At 38.1% G+C, this 6007-nt stretch overlaps 1 long non-coding RNA gene across 1 annotated transcript; it reads right to left on the bottom strand.

The window, feature by feature from the left end:
* Positions 1-287: 287 nt before the first annotated feature.
* LOC136792011 (uncharacterized) lies at positions 288-3981 on the bottom strand. Its single transcript, XR_010835105.1, has 3 exons — positions 3832-3981; positions 845-952; positions 288-361 (listed from the first exon to the last, which is right to left on the bottom strand). It is a non-coding gene; the product is annotated as an uncharacterized lncRNA (long non-coding RNA).
* Between the last annotated feature and the right edge of the window lie 2026 nt (positions 3982-6007).

The raw sequence follows: 6007 nt of genomic DNA on the forward strand, positions 1-6007 counted from the left end.
AAAAAAAATTCTGCTTCATTCAATTGATAATACTGTGAGAAAATAATGTTTGGGGTGTATAGGAACCTTTGACGTTAATGCATATTCTTAGATATTAATAGAGTTGCACATATTTATAATGGTGGATAAAAATAAGACAATCGTGCATTTAAAAATAAGCTCACGTAGAGTGTGTAAATGCTTGAAATAGAACGTGTGTACATCTGTTAATCTGTTAATCATGGACACTTTCTTTTGAAAAAATACTGGATGCTGAGAATATGATAAGATTTATTATTTACTGAATTCCCTCATTTTAATTCTTTTCATTTATAGCCATTGTAGTGAATTCCAAGTTATTTTAATCATCATCATGAAAGACCTAGAACAGATGCAGAGAAAAATTTTCATTAGGCAATGTCTTCTGAGGAATATAGAAGCCAATAACTAACAAAAGTTGTTCCATTGAGAATTAACATTTAAAAAATTTAAATGATAAATACAACTGAAGATGTGAATCCAAGCAAATAACAACAAAAGATTTGCATGAAATATGAGTTCTTCTCCCTTTTCTATAAATCTTCTTTAGATTAATTCTTCTGTTTTTCAGTAATTCTGGTCACTCTGATAACCCTCTTCCATGTCCCCTTCTTGTCACTTCACCAAGTGTTTACCATGTGCATGCTTCTCTTTGGGGTTGCAGGATGCTGCCCATGGTTACACATGGTGAGTATGTGGGGAAGGAGCCCAGACCTGAGCTGGAGGGCCCAGGTGTGATTCCTGGTTCAATGAAACTAGGTAAGTCACTCACCCTCTTTGAAATTCCCATTTCCCATTTCCTTATAGTAAAGCCCTTCTTACTTACACTGTTACACTGTTGTGTAAATGTTCCCCTTCAGCATTTCCTTGTTACTTGGAGTTTACCCCCGTGTATCTGTCTGAATTCCTTTCCAGATATAAATTCCTTTGACGCCTGTCCAAATAAATAAGGGAACTGTCTTATTTACCTTGTATTTCCCACAGAACCTAGAAAGGGCTCTGTACATCGTGGGTACTCATATTTGTTAAATTACAGTCACATGTATAAAAGCACAATATAAGTCCTTCGTAAAAGCAAAAAATAAAAGAGTTCTCCTGTCTGCAGCGGTTAGGGCTGCCAGTCATTTGGGAAGTAGGCTGGAGTTGACAGTTTTTTAAAATTGTTGAACACAGTAAGACAGTATTTCATAGAAGTACCTTGCTAATTTCTATTTATATATCTGTCTATATATGTATACATGTCTTTTTAAAAGGCATTTACATTATAAGGCATAGCATGTCCTTCAAGCCCAAGTATTTTCCTGGCATACAAAGTCTGAGCTGTAAAAATTTGGATTAGTGATGGAACTGATAGTTCTTGACTGAAAAATTGTATGGCAATTTCTAAAGAGAATGCTTCCAAAATAAGTACATGGGAACATAGCATGGGGTGAGGGAGTTGCAGGATGATTTAATACCCTTTATTTCATAGTCACTATGAGTTTTAAAATTTGATTGCAGAAGCAAGACACATGTATTTTGTAATTCACATAAAAATAGTCCCATAATGTCTTGTTATCAGCAACTCATTAGGAAGAGGAGATTTATTCTGCCTTTATTTTAATTCCATGTGTGTAGAATGAAGGTAATTTCACTGGATAGAATTATATTTTGAAGTATATACAGACATTCAGGGCACTTCCATGTCATTTGGAGTGAAGGAAAATTTCACAAGGGTTTTCCTTAGTTTTATGCCGGAAGGTTTCAAATAGAGATGTCACAACATAGCTAGATTAAGTTGATACGTAATATTTATTTCTTGATTTGCATGATTAAAGCATTAGAGAAGTGGCTCAGATATCAAAAGATTTCTCATAAGTGGCAGCGCCAAAGGTAATTACTGTTAAAATGTACATGCTCGAACCCTGGTCGTTTGTTAACTTCTAAGTTACTTACAACTTCTTGGGTTGGAATAAAAGTTTTTATTTGACTTTTGCATATCAAGACCACTTTCTTGCTCCATGTTGATATCAAAAGTGTATTTAGCGTTTCTTATACCCTATGTCCTTCAAGATAACATTAGCTTCAGCAAAAAAAAAAAAAAAAAAAAAAAAAAAAAAAAGCGATAGAAGATAGAGAAGGCCCTTCCAAATATTTCTCATTTTAAAACACTTGTTTCTTAAGCAAAACTAGCTTTTTAAAGACAAAGCTAAAATTTATACTTAAAAAGCCCCTGATTAATTTAGTTAACTGCCCTCCAATTAGTTATCAAAAAGTGCAGCTAAAGCCCTACTGTAAGCCTGGGTGCATTATGAGGCTGGGTGGGGTGGGGGGGAGGATGGAGAGGGAAAGAGGAGAGAGAGGAAAGGGAGAGAGGTTGTTATTCTCAGTCTTTGATTAACCGGTTTCTTTCATTCTAGTGGGGTCTTTATTATTTAGAAAAATAAAAATGATCTGGGGATCTCTCCATTCTCACCCCAAAATTTGGAGTAGGTAATGGCTGTCTACAACCTGGTCCAACATATGACTGCACACTAAAACAAACAAACTCATTTGCCATACAAATTGTTTACGATTCATTAAAAAGCAAAATTGCATATCCCGGTACTGGCAGCTGAGGCCGAGGCGGAGGGGGCATTCACTGAGTTGCCTTTGTATGCTGAGAGGACCAAGCCGGAGGTTCCCACTATGCAGCCCGGGAGTCTGTGCAGCCAGATGACGCATGAGGTAATTTTAAAGCTTTATTTGCCTTTAGTGTGAAACTCAGATCTTGTACTGTTCTTTGGTTAAAGAAGCATATCAGCTAGGGGCAAGTCTAAAATTTTTTTTTTTTTTTTTGAGTTGGGGAAAATTGTTTGGGGTAGTGAGGGGGTTGTGGAGGGAGAGGAAGTGAATGCTATTCAAGGACAGACAAGAGCTAAGAGAAAATGCAAAATTTGTCTTAATTTTAATTAATCCTCTCCCCCTTCATCAAAGTCCTCAATTTCCCATAAATAATGGGAAGTTTACATTAGAATTATTTGTAACTGGCAGATCTAAAATGCTGTGGTCTGTGGTCACCTCTGAGGGAAATAAAAAAATCGATTTATTCTCTATGGTAACTTCTACAACTTCTTTAAAGAGCACTCTGATTTCTCACGCCTTTACAAATCGAAGATCTAGAAGTACTGAAGTGGAGAAACTTCCTGTAGTATACAGCCTAAACAGCAGCATGTGAGCTTACAGCATTGTTTATACTTAGTCAACTGCATTGCTAAATGTTTCCACCACTTTTATATTTTATATTCCCGGCAGTAAAACATCTGTAAAATAATTCTAAATGAAAAGCAACTTCCAAGTAAACTTTACATAAAAGAAATGACAGTTTTCCAAGTTACAAAAAAGAGGAGCATTTGGTGATCTTTGCAAGAAAGAACAAAAAAGACACAATTTGCTATAAAAAGTTACAGTCTACAAAGTCTATGAACCCTTGAAATACAAGGAAGTAGAATGTCACCCAGAATATGACATCAGCGCGCAGTTTTTAAAAAAACTTACAACTTAGCTTAGAAAATAATAGCTAAACCAATCAGTATATTCATTTCTAGTGTTTAGCAAACTGTATAAGGCAAAAGCAATAGACAACATCACCACATACAAGCAAACCTTGTTCTTGCTGGCAGAAACTCTTATGGGAAAATAAGTGCCCTGAATAAAAGTTCAGGATCGAAGTTAATAGTCTGCTGCTAGTTTAATTAACCAAAAGCTGCAAGTAACATTGTCCTGAAATCATCGGTAAAGTTTCTAAGGTCTAGTTAAGAAATTGCAAGTTGAAACACACATGTACACACATACCCACAAACACCTTAACTCAAGAGTCCTTGGGATGGACATCCTGTACCCCAAGAAGCAGCCGAATAGAATCCTCAGAAGTTCACTTTTAATAGTCTCTCAGTCCTCAGAATTCCTAAAACATGTCAAAATGATACCACCACTGGTCCAGGAAGGGGAAAAGAGAACTCTTCCCGCAGTTCTTACAATGAAACCGACATGTCCCGTCTTGTAGTTCGATTCGCCAGCCTCCCCCTTCAACACCACTCTCTCCCTCTCTTTTTTTTTTTTTTTTTTCTTAAACTGATATCTATGTGAAATGAGCTGAAGTTCACGGTCCAGTTAGGAACGGATAATACATTCATTGTCCTGGCAGCAAACTTTTTTTTCACTCCCTGGAAGAATTCACGCTTGCCGCAAGAATAATAATTACGGAAAACTAGAAATGCACTGCTAATGAATTAATCCTTAACGGACACCACCCTAACAAGGGCGGTAATGATTTGAGGACTCTCTTCCTCACAGGACTTGCATCTCTTGTGACAATAAGCTATTGTGCATCCTCCCAACTTGCTCTACCTCTTATAGATCCAGGATGTCAAAGGTTGTCTGGCCTGGGTGACCGTGACATGTGAGTTAACTCATTCTGCGGCCGCAGCGTGGAACTTTACTTAAACTTTATTTGTACCCAGAATATTGAAAAGATAGTGTGTGCGGGGAGACTTAAGACCTGCTCTGACATAAACAAATGGGGAAACGTTAGATGAGAGCTGTGGGTTCCCGGATGGAAAACAGGGAGTGGGGACTCCGAGTTCTCCCACAGGTGACTTCAGGCAATCCAATTAATGGGGCAAAACTGGAATTCTCCCAGGGTTCGCTTCTCCCCAGCATCCAACATGCGTCCTCAGAAAATACCACAGTCAAGGAAAAACCATGCATCCCATAGTCCCTGAAAACAATAGTTAAAGGGGATGTAAAGCTAGAGAGAAGGAGTAAAACCTGAGGGCCAGGACAAATGTCTCATTTTTTACTCCAAGATTGGCTTGGTTAAAATACCCACCTCTACCTTAAAACTTCTGATACTCTTTAAAAAAATATGACAAAACCAAAAAACAAAAAACAACAACTCCCATACACTGTCCCATGGAAAACCAGGACAAGCATTCCTGGGAACTCAAGTCGCAGAGTGGCAGAGAGAGGATGGCAAGAGGAAGCAGTGTGAGGCTGCCTCACTGAAGAGTGTGAAAAAAATCAAATGTGAATTTGATGAATGTGAGGTCTGGGACATTTTGTCAAAGAGGGAGGGAAAATAGAAAAGGGAAAAAAAAAAAAAAGCAGCCCCGGCTGCCAACTCACCATCCACCAAGTTCTGGCCGAGATGTCGTAGCAGAGCTGCCATTTGATGGAGCCGTCGGAAGCTTTCCCTGCCATTACGCTGTCAGCAAGCTTCATCTGATGCTAACTCACGGGAGATAAGACACCTAATTGAGAAAACATTTGCAGTGGCATGTGGGGCAACATGTAGTCCGGTCCATACCATATGGAATCATGGGTAAAAAAAAAAAATCTCCTTGACAATGAACCAATCTCTCACAGACCCAGTGGCAAGGTGAAGTGGAGATGAAAAGTCTGCTCCTAGCACTGTCTTCTCTCTCCTTTTTAAAAAACAAGAACCCACTGCTACACATCAAAGAGAGGCGGTTAAAATTAGGGCTTCATCACTCAGATGATTTTGGTCTGCAAGGTTTTTCCTTTCCTTCCAACAACCAATCCCCCCTCTTTTTTTTTTTTTTTTTTTTTTAAGGAGAATAAAGAGATTTAATAGGACAAAGGCAGGTAGTGGACTGCGGAGGGAGATCGCCACAGGCTATTAGCCTAAAATTTCTGCTTGACAGATGGAACTGCTTAGAGACTATCATGCGATGTTTTGGGCTTTTTTTTTTCTTTCTACCCCCCTTCTTCGACTTTAAGTCTGATTCAGTATCTGTTTTTCACAGCCACTTTTCTCAGGAACGTGAGCTGTGCATTTTAAAAAGTGTTTAGTTCAGTTTTCTTGTCTTACACATCTCGTTGGAAGCAAAGCGAAAAGTCTAAAACTAAATCTGGGAACAGCTGAACAGGTTTTCCAAGGAGTAAAAAAAAATCGGGAAATAATATTTTTTTTTCCTTCCTTACCTTATTAAAAAAAATGATTATTTAG

This window comes from Kogia breviceps, chromosome 1, assembly GCF_026419965.1.
Source record: "Kogia breviceps isolate mKogBre1 chromosome 1, mKogBre1 haplotype 1, whole genome shotgun sequence".
In the NCBI taxonomy this organism is placed as follows: Eukaryota; Metazoa; Chordata; class Mammalia; order Artiodactyla; family Physeteridae; genus Kogia; species Kogia breviceps.